The 21202-nt window shown below is 43.4% G+C and overlaps 1 long non-coding RNA gene across 2 annotated transcripts in view; it reads right to left on the minus strand.

Moving 5' to 3' along the window:
* The window catches only part of LOC311597191, a 55538-nt gene that overhangs the window by 22438 nt on the left and 11898 nt on the right, over positions 1 to 21202 (minus strand). The window contains exon 3 of one of the 2 annotated variants that reach the window (XR_014779131.1): positions 10360 to 10970. The exons of the other annotated variant lie outside the window; for it this stretch is intronic. This is a non-coding gene — a long non-coding RNA (uncharacterized lncRNA). Of the gene's footprint in view, positions 1 to 10359; positions 10971 to 21202 lie in introns of those variants that run through there. 2 annotated transcript variants of the gene reach the window in all.

Here is a 21202-nt window from a genome sequence, read left to right on the forward strand (position 1 = left end):
AACTCGGGGCCATGAGTAATCAAAGAGTCCGTTTTCATTTCCAGAGTATTAAAGGCAGAAACCCAGGGGCTTAGGCAGAAACTAGAAAATAGCAGAAGAGATCTTGATTGTGTTTTTGAAAATTCCAATTTCATTTTCGAGTGCAGAATGTGCCCCGGAGCAAGACTCAGCAAAGCACCCCACAGCAACTGTCCTTAATTACTTCTTTCCTGGGCTGCTTCTCACATTAGCAATCTGGAGGCTGGCTCCACAAACCTGGCTGGAAATCACTCAAAAATCACTCTCTAATCAGTTATTTGAGAAGTAGGCAGAGGTTACACTGTGTAATGAGACTCCCCTAAATAACCATTCATCAGAACAGGGTTCCTAACTCTGCAATCCCCCCAGGACCGAAGGGATTTTGGAGTCAGTCATGGCCCAAATATTTTGTTTCCCCCTGTGGTTTCCATGACCTGGTTCTCCCCCGTTCCATTTACCTAGATGGAATACTATTGCTATCTTCTATGCCCTGAGACGGTCAGACATAAAATAGCCTGCCTTATTACTTCCAGTGTTGTGAATATATCTGCCAGAATCTATGTCCTGATTTGTAACCTGAGAAACTGGAACATCCCGAGGCCTGAATTGCTATCATTTGCCCTCTGTCTAGCCACGCCAGGTACTACAGTGTTGGGGGCGGGGAAGGAAGCACATGGAGATGTGAGGAAAAGAACAAAGAGAAGAACGAGCTAGCTAGCTTACCCTGAACAGCAGATTTTTTTTTTCTTAACTCTAAAGATTTCATAAAACACAGGGGAAATAGAGTAGGGCGCTTCATGTAGAGAGAGAGAAGGAAGAGAAAGAAGACCAAGGATGATTGAAAAAGCCATAGGGAAACATTAATATGTACTTAAAATACACATATAATATGTAAAAATGTATGTGAATGCATATATAAATAATTTAAATAAAACTACATCACCTGGAGTGATAAAGTTCCCCCATACCAAAAGACGCAGACTATTTAACAGAAACCTAGTTGGCCTTGGATGCCTCCCAGAACATGAAAGGAAGATGCTTTTACTGAAGACACTAAAAACAGTTTAGACCCAAGACTGGGTGGAATCAAGCTGCAAGCGACCTAGAAGCCTCCTCCCTGAGGACAGTCTCTCATCATGTCTTAAGGTGCTATGCAAGCTGCCAAGGGAGAAAAGCAATCACTGGTCTTACCCAGCCGTAAAGCCTACGTATCCCAGAAATGACCAGCATGGCACCACATGCCCTAGGGGTGAAATACTGGCATTTCTATCTTGGGGTTAACCAACAGCCACCTCTTCAGACTTAAGGCCTGCTCATAGGAAGGAATTAATGTCTGGTACTGTAAATCTAGCCAAATATCTGTGGACCCTAGAGGAGAATCTGCTCCTGCCACTTCCCTAAACCAGTCTACTTTCCAACTGCACTCCAGATACCTAACCTTCTATTAACATTTAACTGCAGCTCTCGCCTCTCATCAGAACAGCTCTTGTCAGCAGATGGAAATCATCATAGAAATCCACATGTCAAAATGCACAAAAGCAGCTGATAGGGTCTCAGTGAACACCTAGAAAGAGCTGACGGAAAGACTGTAGGAGCCAGAGGACCAGGATGACCACTGCGAGATAGTATCTTCTATAGGTGACAGAAAAAGCTGCACCCACGAAACCTTAACAACACGGTCACCCAATCAAGACCTGCACAGTGACAACAGCTGACATTCCCGCACGAATTGGGGAGATACCACAAGGCCTCACCCCTAGATGAGGCAATTAATGGCTGCTAATAGAGTGGGAATCAGTCTTTTCCAGGAATGATCCCCAAGATAGGTTATTCATCCCAAGTGGAAAGCTCCAAATGCACATACATATGAGCAGCACTAAATTTACTTAGCTGATTACAGTTTTATATATGTGTGTGTACATATACATACATGCATGCTACATACATACACACATGTAACAATAACAGTTAAAAGAGATCATGAATTTGAGGGAAGATAGGAAAAGTCGAATGGAGGAGAGGGTGGGGTAGAAATCATGTACGAAATTCTTAAAACATAAAATTAAATATATATTATATGTAGAGAGAACAAAAATATCATTTTGGAAACAAGAAGATCATGAGCGGGGGGAGAAGGTCCAGCCACAGTGTGTGCTGACATCATATTCACCTTGGGGGAAGCCAGTGCCCTCCTCCAGCAGATGGGGCATGACGTACACCTGCAGGCGGTGTCTAAGTGAAGCCCATTCGAGCATCCCCCAGCCAATACCTCCCGTCCAGAGGCCAGACAGGTAATTTTGCTGCCGCAAATGTTTGCCCATTGGACCTCTGGCAAACAGGATGATGCCCTACAGAAGGCTAGGCCAACTCACTATCGTCATAATAAAAGCCACTTGACCCCTTTCTAGGACCTCCCCCCTACCAGCAACCCCAGCCCCACCCCCTTTAAGTGATGGCTAGGGCCGGCAAGAGGCCATTACTGCAGGGCTGCAAAGTCTCTTGTCCTGATTTACTGATGCCACATTTCACACTGGTAAGCAGCAACAGCGGCGAGCATAACAGAGACAGGGAGATGGATTCTCTTTCTATAAATAAACAGAAAACTGCTGTGGGATGCCAAAGTCATAAAGACACAACAGAGAACACCAGGCTCCCTTAACTCCCCAAGAAGGCCTCAGTGTTATGTAAGAGTTATTCGGCACTTGAGCAGAAGACCTTTTAATGTCAAGGATCTCTGAAATTAGATTTAATGTTAACACTGGAATGAATCCAGAGGATACGCTCTGGTCTAGAGCATGGGAGAAGAATTTTCTAGTCCATTTTAGTCTTCATAAATATTTTTCAGACCCAACCTATCAATGCCTTGTTTTTAAATGTAACGCAGTCAGGCCTCTGGAACACCAGCTTGGCCTGTTCACATTGGGTTGATCTAATTCCATCTTCAGTTTAAAATCTAATCCCAGAAAGGTCTTACAACTTTGATCAAGTGACTTATCTTGTATGATGGACCAAGCCGTTGGTGATGTTGCTGGGCTTGTGGGTAGCTTGGAACTGCCATCTTGAAGATCACCAGTTTTTCTCAGTTCAAGCCTGTTATGTGCAGTACGTGGTGGTGCCATCCTCCCGGGGCCCCATCCTCCAGCTGTGTCTTCTTTCCTTCCTCTTAAATGTTTTATTTTAAATTTCCTCATATAAATGTGTGTGTGTGTGTGTGTGTGTGTGTGTTTGTGTGTGTGTGTGTGTGTGTGTATGTGTGTGTGTGTGTGTATGTGTGCACACAGACACAGGGAGTTGTTCTTAATGTGTTTGTGTATGAGCGTTCTTCCTTATGGCTTTACCCACATCATACACATCAGAGCCTCTTTTTCCAAACAGGAATCTTCAGAAAACAAGCAAGCAGGCTTCCTTCCATATTTTCCTCTGTGTTCACGTAATAATATAAACTCATCTCACTTATACACCATGCACTTATTTGAATAAGATAAAATTGTTTGTTAGAATGGAGCAAAACAACAACAACAGTAGTTTCTTTATATGGAGCACTTTTCTGCATCTTGCTTGTCTCATTACGAACCCTCCCCCTCCTCCATGAGGATCCCTGCAAGTCAAGCCATGGAGTTACAGTGATGCTTTTGTTTCCCCTTGACTTCTTTAAGACCTTACACGGCATCCTGGTGAAGATGAAAACATGACAACTAATGAAACCACCTCCCTCCTTAGGAACATTACTTTGTTTCCCATGAGTAAACCTGTATCAGGTATCTATGGAGAAACAAAACAGAAAGGCTATGTAGGGGGCTGGAGAGATGGCTCAGCAGTTAAGAGCACTGACTGCTCTTCCAAAGGACCTGGGTTCAATTCCCAGCTCCCACATGGTAGCTCACAACTGTCTGTAACTCCAAGATCTGACACCCTCACACAGACATACATGCAGACAAAACACCAATGCACATACAATAAAAATAAATAATTTTTTAAAAGAAAGGCTATGTAAATAAATAGGTTTATTATAAGGAAGCGGTTTGCATAAACTGCAGGTTGAGATCCCAAGCTCTACAGCTGACAAGCTGGTCACTGGTGGTATAAGTTGGGGGTGGGGCAGTTGCCAGCTGACATCAAGTTTGTGACCTGAGCCTTGTTCACTCGGGCCTGTCATGGAGGCGAGTCTGCAGCTGGAGGAGAGCCACCAGCTTTTCTGTCCTGAATAGTAGGTCTTTGCCTGACTGGATGAGGCCTGTTCGCATCAGGGAGGGTAACACAGAAATATTCTTCCAGACAGATGAAGAAAACTGTCTGACCAAATACCAGGGCACCTTGAAGCCCAGTCAAGTTACCCTTAAAATTACTCATCACAAAAATCATCACATACTATTATTTTTGCTCTTATAAAGAAACCTGCCCTCTTCTGCCCGTGACACAATGACAAAGAATCATAAACTGGATACATCATGAGCAGAAAAAATATTCCTGATGCTTCTGGAAGCTGAGAAGACTAAGATCAAGGCATTTGGCCGATTCAGTGTTTGGTGAGGGCCACTTTTTCTAGCTCACAGTTGGCACTGCACGTGTCTTCATGCAGTGGGAAGCAGAAGGCAGCACTACGAGGGCACTAAATCCACATCCTCAAGAAGTAACCATCTCCCCAAAGGTCCCACCTAGTGACAGAGTCACACTGGTAATTTGGCTTCAACTTATGAATCTAGGAGGGACACAAACTTTAAGCTACAAGGGAAGGTCCAGCTGTGGGCTTACTAAACAGAAGGGCTAGGGTATTCCCCCACAGTGCGCTTTTCACAGCAATTTTAACAGTTTGCATTTCTGCCAACGTTGTTTAAGGGGACTCTTCTCCATATCCACAACAATGAATGCTACTGTCCTCTAACGTGGCCCGTCAAAAATAAAGATTCTTAAAATTAGACTCTCTAATTGCAAGTGATGTTTAAAAGCTTTTCATAAAGTTTTGGCCTCATGGAGCTTTTCTGCAAATATTCTCTTCATATCATTTGCCCATTTTTTTCTACTGTAGGCTTTATCTTTTTGACAACTTAAAAGAATTATCTGTATATCATTAAGGCATGGCTATTGATCATGTTTTTCGTGGCATTTTTCTGTAACTGTCACGCGCATTTGTTTGTTTCATCTTACTTGGTTTTTTTTTTCCCTTTTATTGCTGTGGTTTAAATCTCTCTTACTACCAGATCATACAAATTAAAGCCTAATTTTCAAAATAAGATTTGTATTATTGTGTGCATATGAAAAAAGATCCCATTTTTCTTTCATCCAAATGGAAAACAAGAAAGTCTAGAGCTGTATTAATAAAGTCAAATTTTTCTTGTTGAAATACACTCAATCAAATAAAAATAAAAATAAAAAAAAGAAATACACTCAATCCTCACACAAGCCAATCTGTATTTTTAGACTTACTCAGTTCCTTTCTCAGTCCTTCCAAGTTCACAATGATGCTAATTCAGGGTCTTAATAGTCAATGTGTTGAGGGGACTCTCTCTGTCTGCCTGTCTCTCTCTGTCTCTCATTTTTCTTTTACATGCTTTCTTGACAGTTAAAAAAAATTATTTCCTATAAATTGTAAGATTCCTCTCTCTCATTACCAAAACAAAACTTTTTATTGGGAGATTGACAGGAATTATCTAAAATTCACATTTGGATATTGAATCAAGTACCTTTTTAATTAAAAATTTCCTTGGAGAGCCAGATGTGGTGGCATTTACCTATAATTCCAGCATTCTGGAGAGACGGGCAGGATAATCACAAATTTAAGACTAGTTTGGTAAACATAGTGAAACCTTTAACTAATTAAATAATTAATTTCTTGGTAAAATTTACAAAGTGTTCAAATATTGCTCTGCCCCTAAAGGAGATGTTAGAGTTTTCTTCCTAAAGACTCTTCTTAACACACTCACTTACAAAAATGTCCTGCAATTTAAAGCCACTTATAAAAATTGCCTGGATAAAGCACTTAGAAAACACACTTTGGCCATGTCTGTGAAGGCATTTCCAGAGGGTAAGCTAGGGTGGAGATGCACCCTGAATGTGAGCTTGCTCATCCTGGACTGGGGTCTAGGACTGAATAAAAAGGAAGAAAATACAGGCTGGAGAGATGACTTAGCTGATAAGATCACCTGTGGTGCAACCGTAAGGCCCAAGAGTTTGGGTTCCATCACCCACATTACAAGCCAGGCATCTGTGCCTGCCCCTAACCCCAGCTGCAGATGCCAGAGACACTTTAAACTTCTGGCAACACTGTTTAAGAGGACTTTTCTGATTTGGGCCCTTCAAAAGAAAATCATGTTTCTTAAAAATAGGTTCTGGGGCTCACTGATTTCTAGCCTAGCTGATGAACTGTGACTCCAGGTTCAGGGAGTCTCAAAACAAAACAAAGCAAAGCAAAAACACCCAAACCCACTTCTAGCCTCTGCACACAGGCATGCATACCACCCCCAGGCACACACACATACACAAACACACACAGACACACACACAGACACATACACACATACACACACAGACACACACAGACACATACACACATACACATACACACACATGCACACACACAAACACATACACACAGACACACACAGACACACACACAGACACACAAACACAGACACACACACAGACACACACAGACACACACAGAGACAAACAGACACAAACACAGACACACACACATACATACACACAAACACATATACACACACAGATACACAGACACACAAACACATATACACATACACACACACATAAACACACATACACACAAACACATACACACACACAAACACACACATACACACACACAGACACAGACACACAAACACATATACACACACACAGACACAGACACACAAACACATACACACATACACACACATACACACACAGACACATAAACACATACACACACATGCACACACACAAACACATACACACACAGACACACACACAGACACACAGACACAAACACAGACACACACACATACATACACAAAGACACAGACACACAAACACATACACACAGACACACAAACACACACACACACACACACAAACACATACACACAGACACACAAACACATATACACATACACACACACACAAACACATACACACACAGATACACACAGACACACAAACACAGACATACACACACAGACACACACACACATATACACACACACACAGACACACACACACATACACACACACAGACACAGACACATACACACATACACACACATACACACATACACACACATGCACACACACAAACACATATACACACACAGACACAAACACACACATACACAAACACATACACACAGACACATACACACATACACACACAGACACACACACATACACACACAGACACATAAACACATACACACACAGACACACAAACACACATACATACACACACAGACACACAAACACATACACACATACACACATACACACACATGCACACACACAAACACATACACACACACAAACACACACAGACACAAACACATACACACACAGACACACAAACACATACACACATACACACAAACACACACACAGACACACAAACACATACACATAAACACACACACACATACACACAGACACAGACACACAAACACATACACACACACACACACACACACACACACACACATACACACACAGAGCAAATACATCAGAAATAGCAGACATTGAACTGAGCAGCAGCATTCATCTCCTTGCAGACCCTGCAGGGAGCTGCCTTGTGCCCCTGACGTCATGCCTTCTCACCCAGGTGGACTACACCACCAAACCACGAGCTGCTGAACTACCCTTCCTCTTGGGAGCCGTGTCTCCTGAAGTACTCCAGCCCAGCAACAAGAAAATCACCTAGATAGTGCTACAGATAAATCCTACAGATGAATTTCCATTTCTGAATGCAAGTTTTTAAATTGTCAAATCGCCATACCAACTTTGTTAGGTCTTTAAACATCCAAGGGTAGAGTTCTGGAGTCTTGGGTGGTTATAAAGAGCATACCACACACAAGAAGAAGAAATTTTGATATTAGTCATTTTTTTCCTGGTTTATTTCATTCATGAAAAATACCAATACCGAGCCAGGTGTAGTGGCACACGCCTGTAATCCCAGCACTCAGGGAGTCAAAGGCAGGCAGATCTCTGTGAGTTCAAGGCCAGCCTGGTCTACAAAGGAAATCCAGGACAGCCAAGGCTACACAGAGAAACCCTGTCTCGAAAAATAAAATAAAACCAATACTGTGTTGTATAAAGATATTAGGAGCAATCCCTTCATACTTCCAGACTTTAATATAAGTAGATTTAGGTTTTGACATTCAATATTGGCTGGTTGGTTGTGGTAAGTGGTTTTGGGTTTTTTGTTTTTGTTTTTTTGTTTTGTTTTGTTTTGTTTTTTTATAAAGAGCAATTTTATTACTAGGAAAATAAGGATGACACACAACAAAAATATGAAACGCTTCACGAATTTGCATGCCATCCTTGAGCAGGGGCTATGCTAATCTTCTCTGTATCATTGCAATTTTAGTATATGTGCTGCCGAAGTGAGCACATGGTAAGTGGTCTTTATTGAAGCTAGGTTATTTCTTTCTTACTATTTTTGTTTGTTATTCGTTTTTTATGAAATGGAGTTTCATATAGCCCCAAACGGCTTCAAACTTGATATATAACTTAGGATGACCCTAAATTCCTATGTCTTCCTGTCTCTGCCTCCCAAAGTCTGGGATTACGTGTATGTGCCACCACCCGCAGATCTCCCTTATTTCTCTTCTACATTACTTTCCTTTCTTTTATAAATTCCCTTTCAAAATCTAATACTTGTACCTTTTAATTTGTTAATGAAATGAATTAGACTGATTAATAAATAGTCTATTAATAATTTAAATCTTAGGTCACGTTGTACTGTTTCTCTAAACTATTTTCGGTTTAACTTTGTACCAATATTTATGAATTATATTAGTTTATAATTTAAATATCTTGAATTATGCTCCCCTTAGTACAATGGTTCTCAGCTTCTGTAATGCTGCAATCCATTAATACAGGCCCTCACGTGTGGTGACCTCCAACCATAAAAATTATTTTCATTGCTACTTCATAACTTCTCATAGTTTTGCTACCGTTATGAATCGTAACGTAAATATCCACGTTTTCCGGTGATCTTTAGGGGTCATGACCCCATGGGTTGCGAAACACTGCCAGATTTAAGTGTTAAGTTTTCTGTCATGAATTTGATGCTGCTCTCTTATTTTTCTGTGTTTTAGTTAATTATACAAACTGCACCCTGCAGGGCACACAGCCAAGGAGAGCTGTGAATGTGTCCTTATGTTGGGAAACCCCGATGCTAAGGTCAAAGTCTGACTGACATTACCAGGAATGCCAGAGCTCCCTGCAAAATGACGGACTCCTTTTGTCAGCGAGGTTTCCTCTGCTCTCCTTGGAGGGGTCCCAGATCCCACATCTTATACCTGAGGTAGACCTTAGGGAACTTACAGGTCCAACTCCCTTTCTCCCGGAAGAACCTGTTCAGCAAGCACCTGGGATTTCTCCCCATGTAAGCTAGGTATCTCAGTACCCTAGCCCCTCAGCCAATGATCTTTGGCCACACTGGATTGCCCCACCCCTTCCCCAAAGTTCTATATATTCCCCCCTCCTCCTAGATTCAAGTTGATCTGCCTCACCACAGCTGATCCCAGGAGGTCATTTCCATTGTGCTCACAGCCCTCCAAGTCCCTGCCCCGCACCATGCTCCCTTTGTTCTCGGGGGAAGGATGGCCATGATGCCCCCTGGGGGCAGGCAGGGAGAGAGCCACAGCATCACAATGCGAAGTTATAAACTTACTTAAAATGTGAGGTTTGTGTTTTGCACTTTTTATTTTTTGTGACTCCGTGCTGTCATTCTGGTACGTGGATTTTGTAGATGGCAACATTGTGTTGCGATGGTTGGGCACACCTGGGTCCCTTTTTGACCGCCTGTCTTTAAATGCCAGCCCTCCTTGTTCCCGAGAACCATGAGAGCCTTTCTCTTTCCTACGGTTCCTCCAGTTCTGGCCCCAGGATGCTATTTAGTCCGTCAGCATCAACAGGGGGCAAAGTTCTATATTTAAGCCAGTCTGTTCTTCATTTTATCTTCTTCTTGGGCGTGTCCCTTTTCTGTTGGCTTTGAGTTCCTTTCAAGTTTTCTTGGCGAGATGATGAATGTGATGAAACAATCTCGAAGGGTGAATACGGTCAAGCCACTTTCTTTCCTGAACACATGCGTATCTTGGATGGTCACAAGATTCTTGTGTATTTTCTGTAGATTTTGGTTGACTGGTTAGATGCAAAACCTATTCTTGTTCCTTGAAATAATTTGTTTCACTTTTTAAAAAAGCTTACAAGCTGTTCTCTTCATTCTTGAGAGTTAAAGAAATTTTAGCAGAACTGTCAGGTGTCACTTTTCTCGTCAGTCTGATCTAGAATTTAGCTAGTCTCTTCAGCGCTGAGATGAGTCTTCCCCCCGAAGACTCCTTCCTTGTATGTAGTCACTGATTCTCACTCTCTGGATCCCTTTAACTTCCATAAAATCCTCCCATTTGCAGGTGAAGTCTCTCAGTCTGTGTGCTCTCACTCTTGATTTTTCTCTCTTTGTGATTTTTGCCCAACGTTTTGCTCTTTCAGGCTACCAAAATGAGGGTCTTGGTTGAACGAAGGCACACGTGCCTTCCTTTAGGAAGTCTTTGCTGGAACGCACTCCAATCCCTTCACATTTCTTATGACTCCACTTGGCTGAGGTTGTGTGCCCTGAATTCTAACTCACCTTCTTTTCCTAGCTTCATGTTCTTCGTCTCTGTCAACTCAGCTGGTTGCTAGTGGGTGGAAGGGAACCTCTTCCTCCAAAGGGTGGTAGCCCAAAAGGTAGGTTCTATATCCTGCTTGGACCACAAAAAAAAGAAGTTCTGGGGCTCAGCTTCTAAGAGATAGGCCCATGTTCCATGCCTTCTCTGGCTCTCTTTTGGGCCCTTGGGGGGACCAGAAGTGTCCGTGGGAAGTCATCCTTCTCTCCTGTACCAAGTCCTTTATAGGGTCAACCCCTTTCCGTTCCCCACAGAACTCTAATGGCTGTCCCACACTCTTACCAAATTGGTGTCTACTTCTAGCATAAAATGGCTGCCAATATTCTTGCCTGCAAAGCCTCCAGCCACCTGAGCCCAGCACTCATCAGCTCCAGATCCCATTTAGTCTGAGATACACAGATGCCTCGCAACTTTGGGTGTGGGAAGATGAACTTGTTGTTTAATAAAACACAAAGCCCTAAAAAAAAATAAATAAATAAATAAAAATAAAATAAAATGCTTCGTCGGTTTCTCTGTCTCCTTTTTGCCTAGTTCCAGCAAGAAATGCATGTAAATGCGTGCAACACACACTGCTGGGGAGGGGGGGGGAGGCGTAGGGAAAGGCGAGCAACCCAATTTAAGAAGCACTTTAAATTATATTTCTTTTCATTTCTGTCAGGCTAGCCCAGCTTCTACAGTGACCTCAGCGTGTGAATCAATTCTTATGTTTACCGCTGTGTTCATTAAATACAAGAAAGTGGGAGGCAAGGGCTGATCCAAAGGAGAGGAGAGGGCTCCTCACACGATGTCTTACTTGGTCTTCACTTAATTATGCTGTAAAACCGAGATACCAAACATCACAGAGAAGCCATCCTTGTATGAGTACTGAGTCAACAACAAAGGTGAGCATCGCCACTCAGGCACTGGTAAAGCCAAAGAGTAGAAAAGACCCAGAACTCACAGCAAACTCAGTTCCGAGGCCCACTTAACATCCGTGGTTTTTTTGTTTGTTTGTTTGTTTGTTTTGTACCAATGACTGCAGTGTATCTGTGTAGCTTCACATTGCCCCTGAATCTATGCATGGCTCCCTTCAAATCCAGTACTGGAAGGCATGACAGCCCCCTAACAGGTCTTTGAGAAGCATCCATAGGCAAGCTGAAGACAAAAAGACCAGCCCCAGGCACAGAAATATACTCTAGGCAGGATCCTACCTAGGTTTTCTCACCTGAAGGCAAGAGGTCCTACTGCCTGCCTACCAATGGGCCAACTGGACAGCTAAGGAGCCACACCAGAAGAGAGCACTGATGCTACCATCATCTACACCCACAATGGCTTGCACAGATCTCTGTTTCAGCCCTTTCGAGCCTGACACGTTTCAGGAAACACATTTCTTCACACCCCCATCTATTTTTATAGTTCCCATTAGTAACAAGAGGAATCAGGATGATTAAAGAAGTGCTACTATTAACAGTGTCTCATTGACTTATGACGGCACAGGCAGCAGAAGCATCTTATGGGTCTACTTAATGGGATGCATTAACTGCACAATAAAGGGAATGACTGCATTCATAAGGAATAAACTTAAATCAATCTTGACTCCTAAAAAAATAGATAAGAATAAAAGATCTTAATGGATCCACATAGGAACGCAGGTGGGCTTTTGTTCATTTCCCTTTTCTGCTTTTGGGATGCTCATTCATTTATTTTTCCTAACAAAGGCCTTCTCTCCCGTTCTTTCAGCAGAGAAGCGACAAGATTTGTCCTGAGCAAAACGTTCAGCAGTTGACTGATGGCCCCTCCCACTAATAACAGAAAAGTATCTTGGCTCCAAAAGGCAAAAGGTAAATGAGAAATCCTGGAATCAACAGGAATTCTGCAAATTGACAATCTAAGGAGCTGGTAAAGAGAGGGACTTCCTTCCAGAGTCAAGGATCGCCAAGTTCTAGCCATGCCCCTCCACTTGGACACTTGAATCAACTGTTCCAAGAGCTTTTCCCACCCACTGTCAACTTCTGTCTCCTTGGCTTTATGGATATGAATGCTTTGTAGCTTACATATCCTTGAAGATCATGGTGAGTAAGAGAATTTTTTCATAAAGTACCTATCCCAAGTTTTGAGCTGTACCTAGGTTGGTTAAAGTGCTTGCTTAGCATGCATGAAACCTTGATTTCTGTCCCTGGCATCACATAAGACTAGGCATAGTAATACTCGGTGGGTGAGGCAGGAGGATCAGAAGTTAAAAGTCATCCTTTGTTACACAGAGATTTTGAGGCCAGACTGAGCTACATAAGACCCTGTCTTAAAGGAAAAAAAAAATGAGTGGGGAGTAGAGGCAGGGTGACTAGAGAGATGGCTCAGTGGTTAAGAGAGAGCACTGCTCTTGTAGAGGACCCAAGTTTAGTTCCCAGCACCCACATTAGGCAGCTCACAACCACCTGTGAGCTCTAGTACAAGGAAATTGGATGCCCTCTTCTGGCCTCTGCAGGAACCTGCACTCAGATGCACATACCCACAAAATGTGACTATCCTAATACCTGGTGACAGCCAGTATCTGAGAATTTGATACCAGTGTTTTGTCAATAAAACTCCATTTCTATCTTAAAGGGCCCATGTTGTTTTCAATAAAGTAAAATGCTGATATAAGCAAATCTGAGGTTACAAACCTGGAGATGGTGATGAAGACTGGTGATTCCCAGGCCTACCAACTCATCAGAGATGCCTCCTCCCCGTTAAACCAGAACATCCCGCAGGATGAGGTCATGGCAAGAAGCCGTGTCTAACAAAGAATCCCAGGTGATCACAGTGAAGCCACTACATGTGTGGACCATTGGTTCAAACAGTCAAAGCTAGAGAGAATCTAGTCCCATTACACGTGAGAAAGAGACAAAACGAGTTCCTGTCAACAAAGGGTGAATGCTTCACGTGTGTGGCCAAATAGAATAAACATAAACACTGGAAAGAGATATATTCACAGAAGAAAGAGACCCTTGGAAGCCAGAAGAGTTGCACATTTTCATAATGAGCAACGTGTAGTTAGAAAAAATGAACCAAACCAACCTTTTGTTTTGATGTTCCCATTGGTTAAAATTCAGTAAAGTATCCCAAAGGCCAGTGCAATCTGCTTCCTGACGGTATGGTTCTGAGAAGTTACATGCACATGACACATGGATTTGTGTAACAACTCCATGAAGACCCCCAGATAGGAAGAGCAAAAGACTGCGAGTTCCCCTTATCTTTGCCTTTAAGGTTGGTCTTCTCTTCCAGAGAAGGCTGCCTGCCTGACAGCTCAAGACAGAAAACAAAGTACCTTTGACTCTCCTTTCTCCCTCACCTGCCTCACCACTGTAGTGATGAAAGCATCCTGTCAATTTTGCCTTCTTTCCAGCTTGCCTGCTGTCTCACACACCTGACTCCCATTGGCCCAAGAGAACCTGTCATTTTCTCATCCTAGTTTTCCCAGTGCTTGTGTGTGAGACAAAACCCTGGATGAAACTAAGGCCCTATGAAGGAAAAGTGCAAGAATTCAGTGATGATGAATCTGGACATTACACAGATGGGACCAACAGTTGGAAGACCCTGTGGTCCCAACTTGGGGTCTTATAAAGAACCAATACATTTTGGGTTGGGCAAGTCATATAAAGGAAGCGCCACTGTGCTTTGCATTCTTTTGCTGTGATAAGACACTGAGCCAAAGAACTCAGGGAGAGAAAAGTCCATTTCGTCCTACACTTTACAACCCATCACCAAGTGAAGCCAAAACAGGAATACAAAGCAGAACTTAGAGGCCAGAACTGAGGCAGAGACTGTGGAGGAGGAATGCTGCTCGCTCACTGTGGCTTCCTCAGATATCTTCATTACATAACCCAGGCCCCCACTTGTCCAAGAATGGCAACATCCATGGTAGGATATGCCTTTCTCCATCAATTAGCAACCAAGAGAATGCCACCACAAATAAACCCACACACCAATCTGACAGAGTCAGTTCTTCAGTTGAGGTTCCCTCTTGCCACACATGTCAAGTTGACAATCAAGAGTAGCCACTATGGCCATAATTCCCAGGGTCATCCACAGAGGCAACAAAAGGCTTATTACCAGAATTTTTAAAAAATATACTGTAAAGTATGTAATATAGCAGGTAAGGTCTGGGTGACACAGTTCTGAATCCCCAAACTGCCATATTAGACAAAGTATTTATTATCTCTGGACCTCAGACTCTCCATTGAAAATGAGAATAGTGGTGTCTACTCTCTGGGCCTGTTCTGAAAATTAAAAATAGTCATGAGTGACTAGCATATAGGAATCACTCAATAAATTCTAGATGATACTCATCAAATTACTGTAGGCACTATTTTTTTATTTCTATTTTAATGGAGTTCCTTATGCCTCTTTCTCCCTTCTCCACCCCAATCCCTTCCAACACCCCAACACCAGGTAGGAGAAGAAAGGTTAGTGGGGAGAGAGGACATAGGTCTCTTAGCTACTTCTTACTGGTTAGTGTTGTTGGAGTTAAGTCCAATCTTCATTTCAGGACATCTCTGGCTTCTCACTAAACTGTATCAACAGCAACCAAGAGCAACAGGGAGGAGCACCAATGCTCTTCTTTCTTGAAGCCCCCAACTCTCTCTCTCTCTCTCCCTGGGCTGTGATATTTATTCCCTCTCCAGAGTCCTCTCTGGAGCTGGCAAAAGAGCCCCTCTCAGAGCCTGCCTGAGGCAAATAGTTTGCTGCTGTTGACAGTCTGAATCAGCGCCATATCACACACATGCTATTAAAACAAAAAAACATGTTTACATAACATAATTGAGTTTTTAAAGACAACAAAACTTCCACTACAAATAACTAGCTGGGTGTGTATTAGAAAGAAACCAAAAAACATTCGGTCAGAAGAGGGATAATTCCTTAGGGTTTCATCATCCTCATTTTGACTATCAATAGACCACATATTTCTCAACAGCTTAAAGGTCTAGGTTTGCCCACCTAGCCCTTTAACAACAGGGCATGAACCCAATGCCACTTTGATAATCAGAGGTCACAAGTAGGGTGATTGGTGAGGGTAAAGGGTACAGGGAATGGGGTGGAAAATACATTAGGAAATGACAAGTGCTTTGAGGTCAGCACCAAAGTGCTTCCGTGCTCTGCTTTTTTTCTTAATGAGCAAATCCTGGAGTCGGGTCACAGTGTCCCCATCCACCCGGGATGAACCAAGTGGGTAAAGTGCTTTGAAATGACCTTGTTAGGATCTCAATTGAACATGCTCCATCCACTTAGTACTTAATGCAGCGATCAGAGCAGACAGATGCTTAGAAATTACTTTTAAATGAGCATTTGTGAACGACCTCTCTTCTCTCCCTGTAAACCATGTTGGAATAAAGGTGCCAATGACCACAGCCATACATAGTAACCTTGTTACAGCACTGTTTGCTCTACTGAGGCTCCTCCACCCTGGGTCCCTTCCAAAGACACTTGGCTATTAAATTACTAGAAACATCTGTTTTAATGCGGCTTTACAAAAAGAAACAAAAGGACAGTCAGAATACATAAAAATTTGAAATAACAAAACGCCTTGTTTATTGCACCTGCCTTTCTCAAAAATTAGGATTGAGAAACGGAAGAGGCAGGTCACCTTGTATAATCATGCCCAGCAGAATAAGCGTAAAAATGGTAGCTACAGGAAGGAAATGCTTCCTAACTTGCTTAGGCGATGTTTTATAGCTCTATAGATGTATCAAGTCACCCAAATGCATACCCATGATGAAAATGTTGAGATATGGCTAGCTGGCCAGTATTTCAGTATGAGTCAGATGTCTTCATGTCCCAGGCACTGTTCTGTGTGTCAAGGATACAACAGTGGTGGGTGTGGTGGAAAACATTAAATTGCCTTTTGGATCTCCCAGATCAGTAGGAGAGGCAAGCAGGAGTCACGTTCCGGTGTGAGCGTCAGATATTCATTGACCTCACCATCCTTTCTCTGTGACAACTTTCATCCTAGCAGCTTTCCAGAGTCTTAACTGTTCAATGTGCCTCTTGCTTTCTGCCCTAGAGATTCTTTACAGCCTGTGTATGGAACACCAGGGGGATCCACCCAGGGGCCCTCATAGAGATGCAGTCTGGAAGAGTGAGAGGTTAACATGGCCTGAGACATGGGTAATAGAGGTTAGGAGCCAGTGATTCCCTTCAGGTCCCATAGGCAGACAATTCTGAGGTGCGTCTACACAGCTTGTTAATGAAATGAATTGTGTTCTCAAAAAGGACAGTGGAGTCTTGAGTCCTAGTACCTATGAAGATGTCCCTAACTAGAAATTGTGTGTGTGTGTGTGTGTGTGTGTGTGTGTTTCAGTTACTAGAAGGTCTTTAGAATGGACCTAATCTGATATCTCTGGCATCCTGATAAAGGAGCCATCTAGAGAAGAGCACGCATGTAAGGAAAGCATCATGTGAAGAGGGAGGCAGAGGGCAGAGGGCAGAGTGGTGCGTCCACATGGTATCAAAAGCCAACAGTTAGCAGCAAAATGCCAAAAGCTAGGCAAGGAGCATGGAGCAGATTATCCCTCACATCCTGTCCTGGTTAGTTTTTGTGAACTTAACACAATTTAGAGTCACTTGAGACAAGGAAACCTCAGTTGAGAAAATGTCCCCACCATATTGGCCTGTGGTACATTTTCTTGATTAATGATTGATGTACGAGGACCCTGTCTACTGTGTGTGGTGCCATCCCTAGGCAGGTGGTCCTTGGGTGTATAAGAAAGCAGATGAGCAACCCATGGGGAACAAGCCAATAAGCAGTACCCCTACATGGCCTCTGCTTCAGTTCCTGCTTTCAGTTCCTGCTCTGGCTTCCCCCAGTGATGGACTCACAAGCTATAAAGTGGGAATAACCCCTTTCCTCTCTGAGTTGCTTTTGGTCATGGTATTCTTATCTTGGCAATAGAAACCTAAGAGAGGCCTTAGATGGAGTCAGCCAGGCCATCACCTTGATGCTGGACTCCTGGAACTGTGAGACAGCAAATTCCTCTTGTTTCAGCTGCTCAGTGTGTAGTGCTTCCCTATGGCAGCCCTAACAAATGAATATGTATTCAGGGTGTCTCCCTAGGACTGTGCTCCCAGTCCATGCTTAATTCAGGCTTCACACTGGTCCTCTTTTAGTCTCTCTGATAATACTGAGCCCTGTCTCACCTTCTGCTTATACATAGGAAACCTAGGCTAAACCTCCAGAAGACATCTGGCCATTACCCCAGGTCTCTGAGTGGACACATCAGAGGAATAACCTCAGACCGTCACATGAGTGATAAATAACACCACCCACTGACATGGAGATTTGGTCACTTGGTTACAGCTGCTTACCAGGGATGCAGCTGGAAAGGCTGGGCATGGCTAGACATGGCTTCTGTGGCACAGGCTGTGACCAAGCCTGTGATGACAGTCAAGAGTGCTGATGACGTCCTGAGAGACACAAAAGTTCTTGCTTGCATGTCTTCCTAAGTCAGGTATTGTTCACGGTTCCTATCTAGACGAAGTGTGGATTCTCCTTCCCTTGTCATGGGGTTGTGTCCCAATAAACCCACCTTAAGTACAAAACACTATGTCACAAATACATTTGACACTTAACCCAAGGGACATCACAGTTTAGCAACACAACAAAGACTAGTCTGGATCCTAGAACCAACTTAAACACCTGCATTTCCACCCTTGGGATGCAGAGGTTTCCCAAAACAAGCAAGCTGGCAAGACTAGCTGTATATGTAACTTCTAGGTTTGACTGAGAGGCCTCTGCCTCAAATAAGGTAGAAAAGCTATGAAGGGTTATCCTTAACATCAACCTCAGGCCTACCCACGCACGCGCGCGCGCGCACACACACACATACACACACACACACACAGGCACACACGCACATGCACACGCACACACACACACTCATACACACATGCACACATAGACACACACTTGCACATGCACACATACACAAGAAAAATCAACTCAAACCATCATAAATTGGAGTGTGTGTGTGTATGTGTGTGTGTGTGTGTGTGTGTGTGTGTGTGTGTGTGTGTGTGTGTGTAGAATTGTATTTTGAGTATCCTTTTTAAGCTTTCTGGAAAATCACATACCTGTGTGACACTCCTAACTCATCTCTGCCCATCACTCCCTCCCAAGACAAGGAGCCATTGACCTGATTAGCCCCGTTTGCTTACCTGCTGCAGATAGTTTCCTGAACAAAGTTTCCCAGAAGAAATGAGAGAAAATCATTTATATGCTAACAATATTGCAGCTAGAAACTATTAGATTATCATAAACTTCCTGTTTATGGCTTGTCTCAAACTCCATTGTAAGCATCTTAGTGTCACCAAAAAAGCCTCACTGTAAGATGGTCCTATTGGCCCAGGGCTTAGAGGTGTCTTTGCTTTGCACCAAGTAGAAGCTGAGCAAATACTTAGGAATATTTTCCTGATATTTATATGTAATGGTTCCTAAATGGCCACCCATCTCCTTTTTGTCAAATCCACTGCAAGTAATTGTAGTAAAAGAGTAAATTCAGCTGTTTCTTGGCAAAATTATTCTACAAGTCTACAACCGGCTGGCTGTTTTCACATTGCCTCATCTATGTCTCTCATAGCACGTACTAACTGTACAAAGGAGTTCCATTGTGACACTTCTGCACACACATATCATGTACTGTATCACACTGAACCCCAATATCATTCTTTCTATCCATCACCCCCTTTAATGTTGCAGTCTGGTGTCATCCAATGGTAGAGAGACCTAGGAGATTCCTTCTGCCGTGGCCTTGACTCTGATCACATGGGCCACGCAAGCCCTAGTCTATTGTGTCACATGATCGTCCACAGGCATCAGCCCATCTGGCACCCAAGGACACGGAAAGGGCACAGGAAAAGGAGACGATCTCTTCACAGCTCCCATCTGCAGAAGGTCTATGGTGACCCTCCTATTTTTAGCAGGGAATAATCACATCACGTGTTAGGGGAAGGGAGGAGGCGAATGCGGCTGGAAGCTGGAAGCTACCTTGACCTCTGCATCCAGTCACTTGCTCTCCCTCTGTGTTTGAGCAACTTCCAAAACGCTGTTGGTGCTGGTTGCATTTAAACACTTAAAAGACTGTGAGAGCTGCTAAGAGCACAAAAATACCACAAATAATCTAACTCGGTGGCAAATATTTGTTCAGGGTTTGTGTGAGACAACAGATGCTGGGGCGAGGTTTGAACAGGGTCTGCGTGGAGGGGTGAGAAACAGTTTGGGTACAGTCTTACAGTTCACTGTTAGGCCATGGGAACAGCTGTAGGCACTGTATAGAAATGAGTCTCCAGAGGAACTGGGTGGGTTTCCAGCATCTTAAAAGCTTCAGATCTCTCTGGTGACACAAGGAAGGCATGAGAGGCAGAGAGAGTGGTCATGCAGCATCTAGTAAAGTTGTCTGGGTGCCTGGGCAGAGTCTATACAGCATACCTCCCCGACCACATGTCAATCATAGGTCACCTCTGAGGACTGACTACAAAGTGGGCCTTTCTGCAATTGCATGGTAAAGATGTTCATTCCTGTGAGCACCACAAGGTCAGGATCTATCTCATTTGGATCCTGTGTTTCCACTGCTGTGACAAAATTCCTGAGATGGCTCACACTTTCAAAGGTTTCCGTCCACTGTTCCGTGGCCTAGGCATTTACTTGGGTCATAGTTGGTTGGCCTTTTGGGCCTGTGGAGAAGCAGAGACCATCATAGTGGGGAGTGGACATTCTGAGAGGAACTGTACACCTCACACTGCACAGGAAGTGAAAGAGAGAAAGGAGCTGGGTACTCAGCATCCCCTTCAGGAGCATGCGCCTGTGACCTAACTTCCACCCCCTTAAAGATTACACCACCTTCTGAGGGAAGCAGAAACTGGCAACGACGCCCTTAACACAAGAGTTTCCTGAGACGCTGGGCCAAAACACAGCCAACCCAAAGGCCAGAGGTGTCTTCCAGTTGATGTGACACATTGTCTCTGTTTTCATCACGTTTGAGAGATAGTGCACTCTGAACCTTTGGCTGATAGAAGTAACTCAGCCATTATCCTAGGAGCAAACCTGTGGCTTACAATAAACTTAGGAGCTACAGCAATGAAGGCGTTAACACAGGACCAGCGAAGAATGTTTGCAGCTCATGAGGCAAAAATCAATCCACTGCTATGACATGAACATGTGATAGATTTCTTTAAAAGGGGGGGGGGTGGGTTGATATGCTGATGATGTTGTTGTTATTGTTGTTGTTGTTGTTCACAAGGTGAATCTTTCAGGGTAAGCACACACCGATGTGTGTTTTGTAACAGTTTTCTCTCTT

This window comes from Acomys minous, assembly GCF_964271855.1.
Source record: "Acomys minous genome assembly, chromosome: 5".
NCBI classification, from domain to species: domain Eukaryota; kingdom Metazoa; phylum Chordata; class Mammalia; order Rodentia; family Muridae; genus Acomys; species Acomys minous.